The sequence below is a fragment of the Camelus dromedarius genome, chromosome 10 (assembly GCF_036321535.1).
Source record: "Camelus dromedarius isolate mCamDro1 chromosome 10, mCamDro1.pat, whole genome shotgun sequence".
NCBI classification, from domain to species: Eukaryota; Metazoa; Chordata; class Mammalia; order Artiodactyla; family Camelidae; genus Camelus; species Camelus dromedarius.
Window position 1 is genome coordinate 50759857 of NC_087445.1, and position 21019 is coordinate 50780875.

A 21019-nucleotide genomic window follows, 5' to 3' on the forward strand; every position below is an offset into this window, starting at 1 on the left:
CTACCTCCTGCCACCCGCTTTGTTATCCGTCTCCTACTACAAGAGTGTAAGTTCCCTGAGAATGGGATCAGTGCTTGGTCCACTCTTATATCCCCAGCACTGAAACAGTGTCTGGCATATTTCAGGCACTAAATAAATTTGTTGAATTATTTAGGTTGATTATCTTTTGACTTTCTGCACATGAACCACAGGAACACACACACACATCCAATGACTGTCTTTGATTTCAAACCCCCGTTAACACGATTCATTCTATTTTTTTATACCTTGGAAACCATTACCTGTGATGGCCCCAACAGAAGCAAAATAGAAGTTGAGTTGTTATGAGTTTTTGCTGTAATCTACTAATGTTGTTCCACCAGGGGAAAAAATGGATAATATGTGGAAGTCAAGAAACAATAGAGCTTTGCAATCCAGAAAGCTCGAGAACTGCACTGTTTGCTCAAATGGCTCATAGTCAAGTTGCTAAGCAGATAACTCCAAAATAGGGGACACAGTTGCTATCAGCAGTAAAAATTAAAGAAGTAAAACTTAAAATCAAGAAAAACTTCTGTAGCAAAGATCACCAATATTTAAAACCAAAGAAAGCCCAATCATTATTTAATCACATAAAGAGCGGATATATTTCCCTTATTACTCACAGGAAGGGTTCTGCAGTAGGGTCTTAGAATGGACAAAAAGTAACAGAAGAACTTTGGATCTGTTAACACTAATAAGTTATGCGTTGATCATGAAAATGGAATGGATATGTTTAAACTATCATTTTTAAAAACTGTATAAAACTGACCCTGTGGCCGAAGTACTGATGGTACAAGAGACGCAGGTGGCTCTACGAAGGAATGTCACCTTCACTTAGCTCAAACAACTCGGAAATCTAGGAAAACACTCCTTACCCCTCAGGTTGGGATCCCTCCCTTCCCTCCCCCAGCACTCTTAGTACTCCCTTCTTTTTACAAAAAGATAAATTAATTAAAATGTCATAAGAGGTCAGTCTTCACTGGGCATGTATTAGCTGAGTGACCTATGGGGATTATTCCAGCTTGTTCACAGTTTGTGGCAGGAGTGGTTGGTTCCGGGCTTCTTCTGATACCAACCCCAGAGCCTCTGCTCCTTCTTCAGCTTCGGGCTCAGCTTTCTGACCCTCTGGGACGAGCCTGCTCTACTCTGAGGTCTACTCACCACTCCTTTCCAGCGAAGTCCCCCAGAAGCTGCTCCCTCCCACATTCCTCCAGCATAACTGTCTACCCCCTCGCCTCCGATCTGCTCATTCAGACATCTCCCCAGCCACCCCAACCTCCCTTCTGCTTTCTCATCTACCAGATCCCTTGCTCTGTTCCTTTTTTGATCCTAGTGGGGGAAACCTCTCTCTCTGACAGAGTCGTCACTATTCCCAGAAGGAATCATTATTTATTTCCCAAAAGGGACCTCTTTTACACTTCAACTTCCCCCAATAGCTCCTCTACAATCTGTTGCAGGTCTTTTCAAAGAGTAGTCTCACACCCCGAGTCAAGATCTCAGGTCTGGGCCAGAAATTCTCAGTGCATCGTGTGTCATTTCCAATAAGCTTCCTAGGAAATTTTGTTGCACATGTAAGTTTAAGAATGATTGCCTTCATCCACCACAAGAGAGAGAGTATCTCTATAAACCTCCCTCCTTCTCTTACAGAAGTCCACCACTCCCCATGGACAGCATAGAGGATGGAGAAGGTCAAGGGCCTTACAGAGGCCAGACTACTTCCAATTTCTGAGAGTGGCAATATTTTAGAAAATTAAGAAATTCCAAAAGAGCATTACAAAAAGTGTGATATATTCTAAACGTTTATACTCGATAAATATATACCTAGTCTAATATTTATAGGTTTACAAAATACAAAACTTACAGTACCTAACAGCTAATGTGATCTGGCCATAGAACATAGTTTCAAGTCATGTATGATAATTTTTTAAAAATATAATTAGATCAGTGTATGTCTGTAGCTATGCTAACTTCAAGTAACATAAATAACATCAAATGTCTACATTTAAAGCTATTCCTAAATGTGAGGCTTTGACAATGTGGCTCTCCCAATGCCTACTGTGACTGGCCCTATCTGTTATCATTTCAAAAGTGACAAGCACCTCCTTCCCAGGATGCACAAATCCCTAGATGTGCTGTGCAGTGAAAGAAACAAGCATCACTCTCCAGGAAAGAGGAGTACAGACACCATGGAAGCGACGATTAAGAACAGCTGGGAGGATTTGGGGACATTCACAAGGTGAGCACTCCTCAAGCATGCCCTTTTGCCCAAGACAAACCCTAGAGATGCTACTGACCCAGCCTGAAGAGAGAAAACTGCACCTGCCAAGCCAGATCAGTGTGCACTTGTCACTCTCTGTGACTGACATGTCTTTGTCACCCCTGTTCTGTTCCCCACCTCAATCCTGTAGCTGAGTCTTTACTGAACCTTCAAGCATGGTCTCCGCTGTGTTACAGGAAGGTAAGGAAAGATGTGATGCCTTTTTGGACCAGGGTGACCCTACTGGTGGCTTTGGTAACAACTAGTGAGAGATTCCCAAAGAGAAGGTGGATGGCAAGGTCGTGGGTCCCCTCAGAGCACCCAGTGACACCGTGGAGGGCTGGGTTTTGATTTCAGGAAGGGAGCTGGTGGGGTTCATTCTTATAAATTAAAAATTTCCTCCATACTCACCTTGTTTTAATCATGAAAATCTGAATCTTTGCAGCGACACTAGAGAAAAGGAGTTCTGTAAGGAAGGGGGTTTATGCTCTTCCTTTGGGCCTCATTCCCACCTCACCCTGAAAAACCAGGACTGAAATTTATAATACTTGGAAGACAGCTGGGATGTTCTGGTCATCCATTTTCTCCCCAGGGAAAAACAGAAATACTTTCCACACCTGAAGCCTTTCTGCCTTCCTGCCATCTTACCGAAGTAAAGCAGTATCTGCTTTGCAACTTGTGCCCCAGGTAAGAAAACAGTAAATCCCCAGGGCAATATATACAGCAGCCTGTCTGCCAGGAGAGGGGTCTCCAAACTACCTCCTTCCTCCTCCGAACAGGCGTTCTGGAGTTACAGTCTATCCGTGACTATGTGAATTTATTTAGCTACAATGTTATCATCTCCATTGAGCTACGAGTAAGAGACAATTCTCTGCTTTTATTTATAACCTGAAGGGATTATTTTTGAGTTAAGGCTTTAAGAATTCAGATCTATCAGGAAAGAACAGCTTGTGTAATGAACTTCCTGTTTTCATCATATTTGGACACCGAGCCTCCTTGTTGCCTGTTATTATTACCCAGTTAATATGAACTGCCTGGAGTTTATTTTTAGCGGCGTTGACTCTATTGTAAGGACTGCATAACTGCTTTCAAAATGGGAAAATGTAATTACGGGATCTAACACTAAGTTGGGGATATTCTTAGGTCCTTTCACATGGCTTAAAAAAATGAAAATAGACTATTTTAAATGGCGAAAGAAAACACAGTTATTTGATCCAAAATAGCCCATTGATCCTTTTACAAACTAAACACTTACTTCACAGAATAAAGTCTCATTTTTGTTTAAGTGACCTAAACATATGCATTTATCTCCAAGTTCAGAGTAGGGGGAGGAGAGTGAGGAGGAGAATTGGTGGAGAATGGAGGCAGGAAGGGTGTAAGCACATTAACCAAAAGAGCAAAAGATTAAAATGTGCTGAAAGTACCAAAACACCTAGCAGGTTTAACAGCTGAGGGCTGGGAACATGCCTCCCCACGCATCCCAGTCATCCTCCGCGTGCCCCAGCGCTGGTGCCCCAGCGCTGGTCCCCCAGCTCCGTGGGCATGGAGAGAGCTGGCGCTCAGCAGGCTGCTGGGGTTACCCCTCACATTTGGTCGCTTGAGTCAGTCACTGACACAGGCCACTGCCTCAGCGCCTGCCTCCTCCAGGACTCCAGATACTTGCCGACTCCATAAATTGAGCACTCAAAATACGCTAGACTCCAGGAATGAAGTGGGAAACAAGACATCGTCTTTTCTCTAAGTGTGACAAGTGCACTGGTAGAGAGAACTTCAGAGGATTCCAGAAGCACAAAAAAGGGGATAACTGACCCCTCCTGGATGAGAGGAGGAAAGCTTCCTGGAGGAGGCGATGTCTTGAGCTGAGTCCTGAAGTCCAAGCTACAATTATCCTTAAAAATGGCACTGTAAGTTGAGGAAGAACTTGGGATAAAGATCCACACGTGGAAGAGATGGCACAAGGCCAGGTTGCCAGACTGAAGTGGAGCATGTAAGGGGACATAAACAGAATGAAAGCTGCAGTGTTAGGTGGCAGCCCTGTGAACCACAGTCAAGTCTTTTAGCTTTATCCTGAGAGTAATGGGGACAAGTTACAGTAAAGTTCTAAGAGTTAAAATATTTAATAAATATTGTAATCATCAAGGAAAAATGGATAAGCAAGGTGTAGTATATACATACTGTGGAATAGTATTCAGTCTTAAAAAGGACAGAAACATTGACACATGCTGCAACAGGGGTGAACCTTGAGGAAATGATGCTAAGAAATAAGCCAGTCACGTAAGGGCAAATACTGTATGATACCACTTAAATGAGGTATCTAGAGTAGTCAAATTCATAGAGTCAGAAAGCAGAATGGTGGTTGCCAGGGACTGGGGGGAGAGGAAAACAGGCAGTTTGTGTTTAATGGTTTTAGAATTTCAGATTACGATGATGAAATACTTCTGGCGATGGATGGTGCTGATGGTACTACATCAATGTGAATGTATTTAATGCCACTGAACTGCGTTACAATGGTTACAAAAGTAAATCTTGTGTTATGTATATTTTACCACAGTTTTTAAATTTTAAAATAAAAAAAGAAATATAACTGCAGTGGCTAGGATTTGCATTGATATAGATCAGTAGATAAGTGTATGTGAGTACATCTATGTATCTTCAACTACGTAGATGATAGACAGATAGATAGATAGAAAGAAAGAAAAACAGAAAAGTAGAGGTAGGGAGACCAGTTAGGAGGTTGCTGCAATAATCCAATGAGAGATAAAAGTGGCCTGAACTTAAGCCATGTGAATAAAGAGAACAGAACAAAGTCAAGATACATCTGGACATTAGAATAGAAAGACTTAGTACTGATTGCAAGAGAGCAGTTTGGAAAAGCAGAGGTTATGATACAGTCCAGATTTCTGGCTTGGGAAACTGGGTAGATAGTGATGAAGCCAGACCCTAGGAACAGGGAATGACTGAAAAAAAATCTTTAATTTCTCATGAAATAATTTAGAAAGTAGATGAAAAGACATCACTTCAATAGGAACAAAGGATACTTCTCTGTCCAAGAAATAAGAAAGATATAAATAGAATGTAGTTAAACCTACAACTAAAATGCAAAATTTGCTTTGCAAACCCTCAGAAGAAAGTGAATATAATCACAAAATGTATGCGTGAGGCTCAAGATGGAGTGAGGCCAGAGTCCTGAGGCTGGCGTTGGGGTCAGGAACAGCTGCTGCATATATTGCTTGATGGTTTTTAAAATGCTTTTATGTTCTGGCTGAGTCATTTCACTTCCAGTGGACCCATCAGAATGTCCTGCTTCATTCCTCAGGTGTTGTCTCCCATTCTTTTCCTGAATGTTCCCTCAGTGTCAGTCTTCCAAACACACCTACTACTTTCCTAACACACTACACCCTTCGATGCCTCCATAACTTCTCATAGTTCCATGCCTCTGTATTGAATGCCCTTCACTCTCCTCTTGGACCTGGTAAATTTCAACTTATTCCTCAAGATTCACTTATTGTGAGTGTGTTAACCAACACATTTTGACCTATGTTGGATACTGAGTAGGGAGAGAGAAGATGAGACACAGTCTTTGCCATTGAAGGATGCTGGTCAAGCAGACAAGGTAGACAGTAAACAGATAATTACAATAAACAGGGCACTGCTGTAGTTAGAAGCAGGTAACAAGCGCCACAGGAAAACAGCAGAGAGAGATATACTGCCTTGGGTTGTGGGGGTAGAGAGTCATGAAAAAGCCTTGACAGTTCAGATGGCATTTTCCCCAGGAAGAATTTCCTAACTTCCCCAAGAAGTCAGCTACTCTTTCCTCTCTGATCTCATGGAACTTTGTTTTTCCAGGGCACAGTATTTAACACAGTGTACCATAATGTTAGATCAGTTCTGCTACTCAGCTGTGAGCTCCTCAAGATCATGTGCCCTCATTGAATCCCTCACAGTTCAGTCCATAGTATGTGTTCAGTAAGTGTTCATTGGATGGATGGATGGATGGATGGGTTTAAAGTGATTATTAATCCACTAACACTTTCTACGGCAAGGAACTCATTGAACCTCTGCTACTAGTTTTCTGTGAAGTATAAAATAGACATGAATTAATAAGATTTTCTCACTATTGAACAACTATATGGCAACAAATTGGACAACCTAGAAGAAACAGACGAGTTTCTAGAAACATACAGTCCACCAAAACTTAATCAAGAAGAAACAGATCATTTGAACAGACTGATCACTAGAAGTGAAATAGAATCAGCAATTTAAAAAACTCCCTGCAAACAAAAGTCCAGGACCAGACAGCTTCACTGGGGAATTCCAACAAACATACAAAGAAGAGCTCATACTTATCCTTCTCAAACTCTTCCAAAAGATTGAAGAGGAGGGAATACTCCCAAACTCATTCTATGAAGCCACCACCACCCTGATACCAAAACCAGACAAAGACACTACCAAAAAAGAAAATTACAGGTCAATATCATTGATGAACATAGGTGCAAAAATCTTCAACAAAATATTAGCAAACAGAATCCAACAACACATAAAAACGATCATACACTATTATCAAGTTGGCTTCATCCCAAGGACACAAGGATGGTTCAACATACGCAAATCAATCAACATGATACACTACACCAACAAAAGAGAGGACAAAAATTACATGATCATCTTAATAGATGCAGAAAAAGCATTTGATAAAATTCAACACCCAATTATGATTTAAAGAAACTCTTACCAAAGAGGGTAGAGAGGGAACATATCTCAACATAATAAAAAACTATTTATGACAAACACACAGCCAGCATAACACTCAATTGTGAAAAGTTGAAAGTCTTCCTACTAAAATCCAGAACAAGACAAGGATGCCCACACTCACCACTTCTATAACATAGTCCTGGAAGTCCTAGCCATAGCAATCAGACAATAAAAGAACTAAAAGGGATCCAAATTGGAAGAAAAGAGGTAAAATTGTCACTATATGCAGATGACATGATACTATATATAGAAAACCCTAAAGACTCCACATAAAAACTACTAGAGCTGATAAAAGAATTCAGCAAGGTAGCAGGATACAAGATTAACATACAGATATCAGTTGCATTTCTTTACACTAACAATGAAATATCAGGGGGAAAAAAAGTAAAGAAACAATCCCTTTTAAAATCACATCCAAAACAATAAAATACTTAGGAATAAATCTGACCAAGGAAGTGAAAGACTTATATGCGAAAAACTACAAAACACTGATTAATGTTCAATCAGATACTTTGTACTCTAATGTGTATCCTTCATACTCCAATACCACAATATGTGACATTTTAGGTAGACTTTGTACACAAGCAGAATCAGCCATAGACAAAGGTATGATGCAGGTAAATTTTCTTTTCCTCATTTGGCAATTTTCTTCCACTCCAGACCTTTAGAATTTCAAGGATGAAACTAGTCCTCTCAATTTAGCCTCATTAACGTGTTAGGCTGGGTAAGAACTCCCCATTTCAGAAGTGTTTACATTTTGGATAAGGATGGGTTGGAAGCAAAATTATTCAACCAGTAAGTATTTTCCTGAGTACCTGTTATACACAAAATCTTGTACCAAGTGCATCAGGGAATACAAAGAGGATAAAAACATGTTCCAGTCCTCAAGAGGTTTACAGTCTAATCTGGGAGGAAGCCACAGACCCGTGAAAAAAATCTTAAAACACAATATAAGAAAGAATATTCATGATGGTGTATTGGTACATAGAGTGCTTTGGTCCTTAGGGAAAACACACAGAAATAAAAAGAAATGAACATTAGCGGCTTTATACTCTAACCTTCCATCTAGTTCCCTCTACAGTATCCCCAGCAACTCTCCAAGTGCTTCCAGCAATAAGGGATCCAATACTTCAGAAGAGAATCTGTCCTGCCGCAGAACAGAGAAATTCTACTCATAAAAATGTGTGTTCATGTGTATAATCTCACACTGACCTGAAACTGGGCTTCCTGTGATTTCTATCCATCCCAGAGAATGACAGGTAAAATTCATTTGCTGTCCCTTTTTGTGGTAGACCTTCCAGTATGTAAAGAGACACATCTACACTAGGACTTCTCTTCTTCATGCTAAACATCTCCATTTCCTTCAGCTGCTGCTTACCTAACATGCTTCTCTGTGCTTGCCATCTTAGTTGTCCTCTTTAAAATATGTTTAACGAGTTAGCATCTCTTTTAAATGTAATTCCACAAATATATTAAAATTTAATACTATTAATAATATATTACTTATATATAATATATGTGTATATTAAATCTCTATTAAATGTAACATTAAGTTTTAGTTAATGTTTATATTATTAAACTACCTACTGGACATTACCACTTGGACATCTCAACCTTAATTCTGGCAACTCCAGCCTTTGCATTCCTTAAAGTACTAGCTCAGACCAAAAATGTATCTCTTCCATATCTCCTACTCTAACAGTCAGCAATCCTAGTGGCTCTACCTTCAAAGTACAATCAGAATCTGACCATTTCTCCCCACTTTCGCCTCTACAACCTGAGTCCAGATGACCATCATTTCCCAGCTAGGTTTCCTACTTCACTTTTCCACATCTCCGCACTGAGATCTATTCTCCACAATTCAACCAGATGATGCTTTTAAATCATGCCAGATCATGTTATTCCTCTGCTCAAAACCCTCCAGTTGTTCCCCGTCTTATTTTTTAAAAGACTTTAAAATGGCCTATGGGATCTGGCTCCCTCGACCCTCCACGGCCTCCCACCACTTTCTTCCCATCCTCCATTCCTGCCACATCTGTCTCCTTGCTTTCCTCAAACACACCAAGCACACACCTGCTTTGGGGTTTTTGTACAAACTGTTCCCTCTGCATGGAAACTCTTCCCGGAGAGACTCACATAGCTCTCTTCTTCCGATCTATGCTCAGATACCACCTGGCCACATTATTTAAAATAGCAAATTCCACCCCCACACCCAGTGCACCCTAGCTCTCTCTTATCCTCTTGACTTTTCTCCATAGCACTTAATACCAACCGTTACACCATATATTTTTATATGTTTATTATTGACTGTTTCCCCCCCTCCATTAGAATGCAAATTCTGTAAAGGCAGGGAGTTCTGTCTGTTCTGTTTACTGATGTATCCCTGTCACCTAAAATGGTCCCTGGAACATATTGGACTCACATGTTGAATGACTGAAAGATGGAATGAGCGAATGAGTATGTTCCCAGCTAGATACACTGGGGTAAGATCTACAAAAACAGTTCTACTCAACTGCCTACACTTTTCCTAATAAGACACCATAGTTTTACCCACCATCTTTTATTAATTTCATCTTAGAATTTGGGCAAAGGTATTGGCTTAATTCAATTATGAACCTTATGTCATGATTTCCTTAAATAGCAGAGCTGTAGATGCTATAATAAAATGGATCTCTTCAAGGCTAAAAAAAAAAATCTATGAAGAACATTCTCATCTAATTTTGAATTTTAATGAATAATTATAATGATGAGTAATTAATTTCGATATTTATAGAAAATGAAGTGCATTTCTTCCTTTATGAAATTCTAGCACTTCAGGAACAACAAATTCTTGGAGGAAAAAATATCTAATGAGATCATTAAAGTTGGAAGGGTTGTACCTACCTAAGCTGTAACACACACAGCAACTGAATGGGCACCAAATAGTATCCTCCCTCTTGGGCCGACTCTGCTGTCTGAGTTCATCACTTCCTCCGATATGTAGGAAACTGCCAGCAGAGGAGGGCTGAGGATAAAGCTTGAGTTTCCCGGTACCTAAGGCACAGAAGAGAAACACTTGGTTTCCAACTTGGGTCACCAGCAAAGAAAAGCTGATGTCCTAAGTCCGGAAGGAATTTATCATGTAATTTTTTTAAACAATAGATTTTAGGTAACATAAGGCACAACATCCTCAGCAATGATATTTGGAAAAAAATGCAAAAGCATTGTTCCAATGGACAATTCTTAAATTGAATCTCATAAAGGTTCAGAGCATAACACTAAATTTTTAACTCGGTGGGAGCATTTCTATCTGGAACAGAGGTAGGTATTCCAGCCCAGATATGTTGCTTCCTGATACCACAACAAATCACAAGAACAGAGATTAGAATTCCTAGAAGAGGAATGGAGAGCTCGCCAGTTCATTAAATCATCTGTCTCCAATATTATGTGTCTTAGGTGAGCCTTTGGCAAGTGCACAGTTACAAGGCACTTCAGGACTGGATTCGCTGACGAGTGCCTGAAGTGCCAATGTCTTTTATGTTGATTATCCATGTGCTTTCAACACCAGATGTGCCAGAAGTGAGGCTGACGTTCTGTTGTCAATTTTTTAAGGACCTGACTTGTATTCTTGCCATTCCATTTCTGCTCAAAGATAAGCTGCAGGGGTTCCTGCAGGTGACACCAGCATTTCCCTCAAAATGGAATTTGAATCCACTCACACACTTAGACAAACACTCTTTTAAGGACCCTGAGTTTTTCACTATATTGCAGATGATCTGGTCCAAGACCTTTCTTAGGACAGGTATAACCAGTCAACCATTTTGACTATTTTAAAAAATAAAATAAAACAACAAAATGAAACACCCTCCTTATGGCCCCCTTGAACCAATACCTGGTATGCCTGTCAGAATGAGTTAGCTGCAAAAAAATGAAATAAGTAAAAAAAATTTTAAATACTCCTTTGGACCAGAAGGAGTTGACTTCTTGGTGAAGGTTATCTGATATTATCAACTTAAATGTTGGAGAGCATCTGCCAAAAGCAGCAATTTTAGCTCTGACAGAGTTGATGCTAAGCTGCTCTTTCTAACAATAATTAGTCAGCAGGTTCAGCTGCTTCTTTTATAGTATTGTTTACTGCAAAACATTACAAAAACATTGACAAAACTCAAAATAAAAGAAAGAAAAATCCACCCAAAATTCTGCCATCCTACAAACCAAACTGTTTACGTTTTTTTTTTCATGCTCCCTTTCAGTCCCTGTCCATATGCAGACAGAATTTTTACAGTTGTAATCATAGCACAGATATAATTTTGTAGTCAGGTTTGTCTCAATTAGAGTTTTTAAAGCGTTTTTCCAGTTCACTCTCTCATCTTCATTTCTACTACTAGGAACACCTCACCCCCACCATGCTGAGTGACCTCCCTTGGGATCCTAAGTGTTGACGAAGGCTTACAGAGAAGAATAATCAACAGAATTAGGGGAAAGGGCTATTTTAAGTTTCCTGTTTAAAGGATGGGGTCTCTAGAATTAAACTGGTATGGAAAGGACTTCTTTCACCCTTTGTTCCCGTAGCTGGAAACCTTTATGAAAACAGCTACATTTCCCCACCGTCAGGCATGTTTTTGTTATCTTAAGAGATTTTGCAGGTATTTCCTCTTTACCTAGTTTGTTTTTAAGCCCTGCCTAGTATTTAGGACAGAAGCATTTAGAGACACCTTTTCGTCCACCTGCTCTAAGGATTTATGTAACTCGGGATGTTTTAAGTGTGGGGAGTACTCCATGCTGAATCCGTGTGAGTGTGGTGGCATACTCAGCTGTCAAAATGCTGGGTACCTGGATGTGTCTTTCCACATTTTAATTTGTAGTTCGCCAGTCACTGGCTTCCATACCAGGCTGCACATCAGACTCGTCTAGGGGTGGGGAGCTGGTTTAAAAACAAACAAACAAACAAACAAAAACAGATCCCAGGGGTCACCCCTGATCAGGTGAAGCAGAATATCTGGTGCTGTCTATGGACTGATGTTTGTAACATTGTGCAATCAAAATGTCAACAGTCTCTCTTGATATTAGCTCTGACTGTTATGATTTGTGGATTTTTATGGGGATGGAAGGGATTTGGAAAAGGGATGGAAGAAGGATGCGGCCCATAGAAGCTTTGCTGAAATGTCTTTCTTTGAGCTAGGTAGACCCGAAATGTGAATCACCTGCTCCAATAACCCCAGCCAGCATCATGAAGTGAACAGTTTTCTGTGTTTTGGTGAGCCAACCGAGCCTCAGTCTTCTATACACAGTCCTGGAACCCTAAGGGGGCCACAGACACAAATGGTGGGGTCTGCTGGTGGTAGTTTTGGAGAAGTATGTATCAATTTTTTTTTAAATTAGATTGCTTTGACCCTGGAAAGCTTTCACTTTTAATTCTATGTTCTATATTGTTTGAATTTTTATAAGCATGGATTTGTGCATTAATTGGTTAAATTTTTTTTTAAAAAAACTGAAGAGTGTGTTAGACCCATATGTGGTCTTTTCAAAGAAATGCTCTCATCTGTGTGTGTCCCGTGTGTCCTGGAATCTGACTAATCAGATCACTAGTCCTTCCTCTTCAGAGGAAACACAGAAGGGAGAGGACAGAAGGATAGAATCGTTTCCTCTCTCCCTACATTAGGCAAAGGAGAAAGGCTTTCCAGGAACAAATAACAAGAAAAGCAAAGGAGTAGAGGTACTACATAGCTCAGTGTGTGCGAAGAGTTTGTGATTCATTATCCAACTCCTATTTATCAACCAGGGGGCACTTTTGTCCCCCAGGGGACATTTAGCAATGTCTGGAGTTGTTTTTGGCTGTCATAACTGGGAGAAGAGAGTACCACTGGCATCTAGTGGGTAGAAACCAGGGATGCTGCTAAACATCTTACAATGGCACAGGACCGTCCCTGCCCCCCCAAGAAAGAATAATCGGGCCCCAAATGTCCACAGTGCTGAGGCCGAGACTCCTGCTGCAGTGTGCAGTGCTAGGCAGGGAGCAGCGTGTAGGAAATAAACCTGAGAAGCTCATAAAAAAAAAGCCAGAGCAGGGGAGGCCTTAGATTTTATACCAAGGAGCTTGGCTCTTTTTTTTTTTTTTTTTTTTTTAATGAATGATGGAGAGCCAATGAAAAGAAATTACCTGATCAAATTTGGATTTTATATATATCACTCTGAAAGTAAATCAGAGGAGGACATTAATGCAGGCAGAGAAAACCCCTAGGATACTGTTGTAAAATCCCAGAGAGGAATGTGAGGACCTGAGTGAGATAGTGCCATAGGGATGGAGAGAGAGAAAAGTCAACCAACACACATTTAGGATGTTTAAGTCAGCAAGTGTCGGGAATTGAAAGGATATGGGAAGGGCAGGGAGGACTCCAGGATAACACCCAGGTTTCCCTTTCGCATTAGATGGATGATGGTTAGATACAGAAAAGAGATTTATGGAGGAAAAAATAACGTATCTAGATAAAAGTTTCACAAAGGTCTCAGTTATTCTCTGGAGAAATAAAGTAAATAACAGAGTCCACTCATTCAACAAATATTTTAATAGCCATTTTCTGCAGAAAATAGTTTATACCTAGAACTGGTTATGCAAGCAAGCTATTAGATTGAGACTTAGTCCTTCAATTTAAGAAAAAAAAAATGTGATGTTATTTTGAGGAAGTCTCTAAGAGCCTTAACGTTTCTGTAATTTCAGGAGATGGAGGGTTTCCCTTTTTGAATCTAGAGTCAACTACACTTAGAAATCATCTTGAGGAAACCATACCTGTGGAGTTAGTTAAGGTAAATAGGTTGGCAAGGACTTCAGCCAACTACTCAAGTAAAACCAAAATAATTCTGGCAGCAGAGATTTTCTTCTGGAGCTCTTTTCAGCCTTGAAAGCCTGGATTTTTTAAGAGTTGATGAAAACAATGGATTCTGCATCCTGGCTATGGAGAATACTGGGGACAATAAAATGCAGAGAGGCAGAGCAGAAATTGAGATGATTTGTTCAGTAATCAACCCATGCCCATGATTCTGAACTTCTCCATCCGGTAGTGATACCAAAGAAGATAAAGTCCCCAAATGTGCAATGTTGGTGTCCCTGTAGTTGAGCCCAAAATATTCCAGAATTTTTTATGTAATTCAATTTTTGGAAGGGACAAGTTGTTTTTAAAAGAACTGTAATTTAATGAGTCATTGGATGACTTGATCTCAGTTATATTTGAGATGCTATCTTGATAATATGGCCTGGAACCTTTTTTCCTTTCTGATCTCTTTTATGAAGCAAGAAATAAAAGCACTTGTCCTTGATCAGTCCAGTGACATAGCAGTATAACCACAGTTTGTTAATATTATGAAGTTATCCATGAAGATTCCCAGAGTAAATTACATGCCATAAATTCTCTGTTAACATATATATTTATTTGTTCACTTCAGTTTAACCTTATCCTTAAAATCTCACTGATTGGGTTATGTGTAGGAACAGATGCAAGGACAATTTTGAAAGTTCAGATTAAGTTTAAGGGAAAAATACTTACTTCCAACCAGTCTAAAATACCCAATTCAAGGTTGTAGATAAACTCGGCAGAGCTAATTCTTCAATCATCAGTAGTGCTACCTCTGGTTGGAAAAGTGAGGGAAAGTCCACAGATTTACCCCACAACCTGCCATCTGCCTTTATTGGACTATGATTATAAATGAGTTTGACCAGATATTTTCCTCTTTGATTCAGACAGTTTACTCCTGGAGAAGTGCCTTAAAAGGAAGAATCTGACAATTGCAGATTCTGACGGATGTAGCTCCGGTGGACCCGCCGCCAATCCTGGCATTCACGTCCCCTGAAATTATGTCAGCTAATGAATACTTAGAAAACATAAAGTTCAGAGGACTGTCAAATTACTGTACAATCTGAAGTATCAGTCTGCACACTGGAGGAAAAGTGTGTATGTTAAAACCCTACATCAGCTTTGTGAGGAGCTGGATTAGTCCATAAATTCCATAAGGTCCGTACCTTTCACTTTTACTCAGTAGCTGCCACTTAGGTGCTGACCACCATGAAAGAACTGATGAAGCCAGGATTTAATCCAGGTCTTCTGACAACAAATCTACCCTTTTGGTATTACACTGTTCTATCTCCTAAAACTCCTAAAAGCATGACAATCTAAGTTCACCATTTTTCTTCCCAATATAACTTCTTCTATTGAAAACTCACCATCCCTCTGTCTCCTCCTCCCATGGCCAGTCAACTGTTCAATCCTATTTTTGAGGGCTCCTATCCTGCCCAAAAAACCTTTGCTATTCAGTGTGGTCATGAGCCAGCATCACTGGCACCACCTGGGATCTTTTTATAAATACAGCATCCCAGACCCGACCCAGACCTACTGAACCAGAACCTACATTTTTTTCAAGATCCCCTAGTGATTCATGTGCACAATGAAGTTTGAAAAGTACATCTCTAGTCTAAGCGACTGGCCCCTTTCCATTCCTGCTACCACCATTATTCATCGGGCTCTCAGTGTTTCTGATCAGGAGTGTTTACTAATCCCCTAACTACTCTTCTGCCTAGAAGAGTCTCTCCCTAATCCCTTACCGTTCAACTCCTATTCATAAACCACCAACACACTGACTTTTCTAAAGAAAAGATTGAGTCGCTCTCTCCAATCCCCTGACTCAACAACTTTCACTTGTTTCTTGGTGCCAAAGAAAAATAATAACAGTTAACAAGTTGTCACATATTTTATAAGCCCTTTATATGAACTAACTTGTTTGTTCCTTCAACCCTGTGAAATTGGTACTATTATTATCTCCGTTTTAGAGATGAGAAAACTGAAACTAAGGTTAAATAACTTGCCCAAGGTCATATAGCTAGTAAATGGTAGAACAAGGATTAAGCAAACTTCTTAGTCTGGCCACGAATGTCCTCCACACTCATTTGAAAAAAGGAGGGAGGGTCTTTGTCCAATTACCCTTCTTTGTGCCAGGAACTTTGCTAAGACTTTTCTTTGATTTTACCACTTAAACCTCACAACAACCCTGTAGCAAGATTTGATCTTATTATCCCGATTTTTACAGGTAAAACTAGGAAATAGAGAAAACTGAACCAAAGTTCCGTTAACTCCAAGCCAATATACTTTCCACTATATGGCACTACTGTTCCTTCTACCTAGTTCCTTGCATCTCTGAATGCCCTAACTTTACTATATTTTTAAGGACAGTGCAAATCTTATGCACAAATTTTTACCTTTTCCTCCAATTTGGATGTGCTCTTTCCCTTCTCTGAAATCTTAATAACTCTTTATCTCCAATTTTCTTAATTTTCTTTTGATATGACTTCTATTTTTGTATGTGTTTAAATATGTATATGCTGTGATTCAGTTCGTAAATTTTTAGATTAATCAGAGACAAATGAAATTAGAGCCATTATATTAAGAAAATTTAAGATGAATTCATAAAAAGGAAAAAACACAAATGTAATAACTGAGATTTGAAACAAAAATTATTATCCTGGATAAGACAGAATTTGAGAAACAGACATAAATTAACATTTACTACTTAATTCTTCCCATAAAATAAAGCAAAACCCTGTTACCAGATAATTTTCATGCAAGATGTTTTCTGGATTTTCCATCAGCTCATCAGTTATTTTCTGTCACTTTGCTTACATCTTTCATTCTATTTTATTTTTCCTGACAGCCATTATCTGTTATAAACAATTCTTTCAGATGGCTCCATTCTGATAATAGTTCCGAAATTACCTCAAAATAATTCCAACATTTTCTGACTACCTGGCATATATCATCCCATAAATAGACCACTTTAAATTAAATGGGATAAGAAGGGAAAGGAGAGAAGACTTGGCTTAAATATTCTTTCAAGGACTCCTATTGTGATAATTCCTGTAACACTAATAACCCATTGGCAAGTAAGTTTAAGTTTACCATTATTTTTCCAAGGCATATGTCACATACTATATTGTCAGCTAATAATAAAATTTATATTTTTTACTATTATTATTTATTATTATTACTAATTCCCAGTATAGAGTTTTGTAGTCTATAGCTGGATACAATTTTATAATTCAATATGTATTTTCATTTTGGCAGCAACCAAGAAAACTTTCATTTCCTCTTTGACTGATACTGACTCCCACATTAAATAAAGGTCAGTGGTCATTATTCCAGTAATTCTTTTTTTTTTTTCTTAATGTGCTTCAGAAAACAGATCTAAAGTGCATTTCCAAAAGTGTTTTTAAAATTCACTTTAAGAGGGGGATGTAGTATGCAGCTTTTGACCTGACTCTTTTCTAGATAGAATGTCTCACACTCGTTTCCCCAGAACACTCTGTCAGACTAATTGCAAGGTATTTATTTTAAGTCAAAGGAATGTCCAAAAGCCAAAAACAGACTTCACACATATCATATTTTCTTCTATTCTATTCGAAAGAGAACTGGAACCAAGTAGAAGTACCATTACGTATACAGTGCTATAAATTCAAAAAAGCCTTGGAGTTTATACAATTTAACAGCACTAGACTGTACCTTCCATGAGGGGAGGCACTTTTGTTCACTGCAGATTTTCTGGCACCTGGCACAGTGTCTACCACATAATATGTGCCTAACAAGTACGTGCTGAATAAGTGAATAAACTCCTTTCATTTCACAGATGAGGAAATTAGAGGTCAAATGACCTAACCAAAGTCACACGATAACTTTGAAGCTGTCCCAGCACTTAGAACTTCGGTCTGTAACCCCTCATTTGGTATCATTTCCATTGATTTCAACATTAGCTAACGCAGATGTTGGAGTGAGGAGAGAAGTGAATGAAAAGTGAAAATAGAAGCCTGGAGACTATTTTCAAACACCTCATCAGAAGTCAAAACTAAAGTTGAATGTAAGATGGAGAAGGGAGTATGCCAAAAAAAATTTTTAATTAAAAACTCTTCCAAGAATAAACAAACCAACCAACAAAAATCCCACCTGTCTGACTGATGGCCACATCAACAATTACAGGGTTTTTTTAAAAAATCAGTTTTTAATGATAGAAAATGAGCCCATTTAAAGAAAATAAGGAAACCCACAAAACATAGCAGGTTAGCTACAAACTGAAAACTAGACCAAATATAATTTGAGAAATACTTTGAAAAGGACTCCAAAGGCAGTAAAATACTTTTTACAACACATTTTTTAAAAGTGGACCGAAGAATCTAAATAGCCATTTAATGATCAGGGTCTAAAAGAGGTACACTCAGGGAAAAAGATCAGACAGCAAATTGGGTAAATGAATCATTTTTCTTGGTCTTCATGTGGAAAAAAATGCTAGAGGGGAGATTCATGCATCATCAATGTCTTAAGAAATACACAAATCAGATCTACTAACTCAAATAGTAGCAAATGCTGGTGAGTGAGCAGGAAAGGGGCAAACAGGTTTCAATACATGTAAAGTACATATTTACGCAATTGAGGAGAAAAAAGTACTTTCATGCCTAAATCAGGACACCAGTCCAGAGAAAAGACACAGAAATTCCCTTGAAGAACACTGCCTCAACGTGACACTACAGCCAAAGATTCTTATTAAAATGCTGCTAAAGACCATCAAGTAGAGAAAAACAGGCAGAAAACATTGTCTACTTCTATTTAAAACAAGTTTATCCATGCTGAAAGAAAATACACATTTCTGACTGCTGGTGTTAAGAATAATATAATATAACTCAACTAGAAAAGAAGGACTAATGGTCAAGGAGATTATGGAACTAATATAGTCAAGGCAAATTTGTGCTCTTAAGAGTTGTACTTAACCTAGCAATTACACAATCTCTCCAGGCTGTCTCTTCCAGCAAGTGAAATGTGGCTACCATTTCACTAAGCACTTAATCATGTACCAAGCATAATGCCAATCACTTTATTCCATTGTCTCATTTAAACTTGAAAAATAATATGAGATTCTAGGTATTATTATCTCCACTTCACAGAGAAATAGACTGAGGTTTAGATAGGTTAAGTAATTTGTCCTATTCAACACAGCAAATAAGAGCCCAGAGATGAACAAAGGCTGGTCAGATTTCTATATCAGAATTTTAACACCATGTTACACTGCCTTGCTCCTACCATTTTTCCCCCATTTGAATGTAGCTGAGTTAGTTTGCCCAAATCTCACCATGCTGTAACACATTAATGAACCAGATTTCTAAATATATGTAGGAGGGACCGTGTCTTATTTAACTGTGTCTCCATAGCCTAACCATCACTTAGCACAAGGTTAATGTTCAGTAGGTATTTGGTAAACTGAAATGAGTTGGATGAATATAATGTGTATTGTAGTAATATGGCAAATTTCTGACAAGAAACAAAGTTGATTTTGCCTATACTTCAAAAATTGAAATTTAAAGGATGGCAACAGATCAGGTTTAGACTTTCCTACAATCAGTACGTTGGCTCTGACATAAAGAGTCATTGTAGTTGCAGGTGTAGACCAGGATCAGTGGCTCACAGAAAATCAGTGCATTATGCAGAATTTTATGTTGCAAACAATGACTGACCCTGGCTACTGAAAAAAAAAAAGAGAATTGATTAAAAGCTACTTGGTAATTCACTGAATCAACACAAAGATTGAAGAACTAGGCTTAAAATAAGGGCAGAAATCAGGAAAATAGAGGCAACCAAAACCACTGACAAGGCTGGCCACATGCCAGGAACAGCCTGGTTAGGTGCTCAGCCTTCACCACTTTGGGTGGCACAGCTGGACTGCCACCACCTACAGCTTAGGGAGCTCTGCTACGCTGCTGACACAGCCACCACGGGACGCTGAATGCCACAGCCGCCACCCACCACCACCAGCACAAGAAACCCTAAACTGTCCCTGCTTCTTTAGGTAACGTACCACAGATTCAAATTCTTGGGGAGGAGACTCTGTGGCTGAAATTAGCCAGCCTAAACTCAAGCTGCAAGGGAGAAAAATATAACTGACTTTTTTGGCCTCTGGGCCCTGCTTCTCCCCAAGTCTATGCAAGATTCCACAAACACAGAAAGTGAATTTGAATGCTAGGTGTCCACAATAAAAAGATATGTATTTACTACAAAATTACAATCTGAGAACAGGATCTAGAACTAGATTAGGACTGGACTTCCAGCTAAAGGGGTCTCCAAAATCTAGTAGCGACCTCCAGTTTAACCCTGTTTAGGAAGTGGAGTGCGTTCCCAGAAAAAGGAGCATGATTTGTATCTGCACTAAGGAGGGACATTACTGTAGGGGTTGCATGAAGGTACATTTCCTACGTCAGAGACTGGCAATTATGGTTTCATTCCCTTCAAAGTCCCTGAACTTATGACATGCTTGTGGCCATAATTTCTTACCACACCTATTCAGACATGTGTTCATTACTTCCTCCTTGGCTGCAGTGATGCTCCTGAAGCCCTTCACGATGATAATGATGATGGTTACGTTTACTGAGTTCTTACTAAGTGCCCAGAGCTATGCTAAGAGCTTTACATGTACTAAGTCATTTTATTCTCAGAAAAACCAGATGAAGTAGGCACTATGATCACATTCATTTTATGGGGCAAGAAAGTGAGGCAGAGAGGTAACTTCACTTGCCCAAGGACACACAACAGGAAAGCAGCAGGGCCAAGGCTGGAACCAGGTAGGCTGGCTACAGAACCTGTCCTCTTCACCACCTCCCTTTGAGAGGATTTCTAGCAAGCCCTATGGGACTGATGGTTTATACCATGCATTTCGTTGATCAGACCAGCCACGAAAGAAAATTAGCATTTTACACATCCAGCATAATCCTCCTGTGGCATCTCCAACACTTCTACTTGCACATCTTTATCAGCTTTTACGGACCAAATCTATTTACCAGAATGAAACAATGTTGGCAAGGGAAATCATAATAGAAAGAGCAGGTAGACAAGGTTATGAGTCACCAGCTCTGATTGACAATGTGCTTTTGATGGATCTCAATCTATTCCACTCGATCCAAATTAAAAGAACCACACTGTCAGCCATACGCAAGCT

The 21019-nt window shown here is 39.3% G+C and overlaps 1 protein-coding gene across 2 annotated transcripts in view; it reads right to left on the reverse strand.

Annotated features, from left to right (window-relative positions):
* Nucleotides 1-21019, reverse strand: part of ALG2 (ALG2 alpha-1,3/1,6-mannosyltransferase) — a 582719-nt gene that overhangs the window by 503442 nt on the left and 58258 nt on the right. Inside the window, exon 3 of one of the 2 annotated variants that reach the window (XR_010382752.1) lies at nt 9911-10060. The exons of the other annotated variant lie outside the window; for it this stretch is intronic. The gene's annotated coding sequence lies outside the window, so the exon portion shown is untranslated. The remainder of the gene's footprint in view (nt 1-9910; nt 10061-21019) is intronic. 2 annotated transcript variants of the gene reach the window in all.